Raw genomic sequence first — 2,500 nt, 5'->3', positions numbered from 1 at the left:
TGGTCAAGGTTTCAGCAATGCTCAAACTAAAAAAAACTGATCAGAGTGAAGAGCTTCGAAATAAGCGTCTTGTCTGCTACGCACACATGCGCACAACCTATTTTTGACAACCTTTCTCGAAACAGCTGTATATGAGTTCGATAATCTAAAGTTAAAGTTTGGGAATTACGACAAGAAGTTTAGCAATTAACATGAAATCTCCAAATTTCAGGTTTTGACGATAACTCGCACAAAACAATTATTTATTGTTTTTCAAGATTGACTTCTTCTAATGTAAAGTTTTGCCAAATATCAGCTGTACCAGCTGAAAACACTTGGAAAATACCATGTATGGCCTCTCACGCGAAAACATACACTTCCCGTGTCCCCGGAAGTCCGTGTGAAAAAAAAAACAAAACAAAACAAAACAAAAACACAAAAAACAAAAAAAACAAAAAAAACTGCCCACTCATTTTCCAGAAAAGTCCACTCGTTTGAACCAGGTAGACACACCCGTGTGATAATATCACACCACTCGTATCGTGAATCGTTCACTCGTTCGAGCAACACCGTGAAACCAAAAGAGAATCATTCTTTCAAAGGACTCGTGATATGTTATATATGTGTTCCGGGTTCAATCGATTAGCCAAGGCGTACATTTCTTGATGTTTTAGGATGGTTTTGGCAGCGGTATGAAGATTTTCTCTCCTGATTCCTGCAATTCTTCGAGAGATTTCGGCAATTTATGATCATTTATCTGGATACTGTGAGTCCGATTTACATCAACCTGGTTTAGTACCAACCATTGTACCTCCTTTTTGCACTATTCACTATGTCACCGGGTTGTGAAGAGTGTAATAGTGTAAGTCCGTGGTGACAATAGGCCCACAGCGCGTGCATAACTCACGAACATAAACAGGTCTGTTGGAAGCTTGCTTGAGCTTTAACAAAATGAGCGCCAAAATCGGCACGAATTTGTAACGCTGATGAATAATAAAGCAGCCGCTATGTCCAAAACGATGGAATTACCCGGTGATAAATAAACTTGTCTAGGAGAGTAGATTTTTGACTTTGCAGAAACGGTGGTCAACCTCAAAAGTTAGGAGATTGTGATCTCTATGTTGAATTCGCACATTCTTGTCAAACTTTATAATACTTGAAAGATGAAAAAAACAAACGAACAAAAACAAAGTTAACTGAATAGAGTGTAATGTGAAGTGCTAGATTTCAATCCCATATGAACGATGTAAGCGTTAGCCCTACTGATGGAAATGGGCCCTCACAAGGACAGAGAAAAACTCTGACCAGGGTGGGAATTGAACCCACGACCCTCGGGCTAGATCTCTGCCGCTCTACCGACTGAGCTACAAGGTCAGACGGGAGCAGACCGTGGGAACTGGAGATGTTAAAGTGGTACTATGATCAAAAAATCATTTCCTTCTTTTCTTCTGATTTTGAAAGCGTGTTCGCTTAACACCTAACTGGCAAAATTTTGAGCTTTGAGTTTTATCCAAAGGCTGTTTATTTTGATTGTAAGTTTTGGATTTCATGGTCCGCCATTACTCACGTTCAAAACTGGCCGATTGGACCTCAGAGGTTTGGATCTAGAGAAAATGACGTCATTTACTCACTAGCTTAAAATTTCAGCGTGTAAACGCAATTTATTATATATGCAAAACACGGGTTGAAAAGTCTGAAAGCCCGAAACTCCCGTGCTGCATATTAATTAGGCCGCGTACACACGCATTGCATTCTTAAACTAGTGAGTGTTTGACGTCATTTTCTCCTCGACCCAGCTCTCTCAAGATTTTGAAGTTAGCAATGGTGGACCAATAAATAAGAAAATTCCAGCTAAAATAAACAGGTGTCTTTTTAAAATCAGAACTTAAAACTTGGGTGAGTTAGTGTTTAGTTAACATAGTTTTGAAATCCAAAGCAAAAACAAAACTTTTTTTTGGTCGTAGTACCACTTTAAAGTCACGGCAATGAACATGTACAAGTACAAGGAAAGGTTACGTTTATACAAACTTTGGCCGTGTAGCAAAAAAATCCGGTGTCTTGCCATCATTTTGACACAGATGAATCCTTTGTTTCGAGAGTAAACACGCAAGGTAACTTAACTTAATCACAGCGCCCGCTGAATTCGACGACACTTTCGAATTTGCGATTTACTTGCGCAGCCAAAAGTACGATAGAAAAATTGAACGTAGCAAAACTCTCCCAAAATGCTTTTCGCCGATGCTAATTTTGTGTATTCTCGGTTGAAGATTTATGTTGTTTTCACGTCACAAATGTTGTTGCTGATGGCAAAAATTATATTTCATTCTCGATTGACACTTTCTGAAAACTTGCTTCTGCTCTTCCTAAAAACTGTGTACCAATATTTATTTACTTTTTCATCAATATTTGTTTTGTATAAGGCAGGCTAACAAAATCTGTACCTTGCTTAGTTCGCATCTTTGAGCGTTAAAGTAGAATTTTCGGTGCTATGTTTCTGACACGTCAAGTCGTACATTTTTAG

Source organism: Montipora foliosa, chromosome 13 (assembly GCF_036669935.1).
Source record: "Montipora foliosa isolate CH-2021 chromosome 13, ASM3666993v2, whole genome shotgun sequence".
Classification (NCBI taxonomy): domain Eukaryota; kingdom Metazoa; phylum Cnidaria; class Anthozoa; order Scleractinia; family Acroporidae; genus Montipora; species Montipora foliosa.
Note: the sequence above shows the minus strand (reverse complement) of the source record.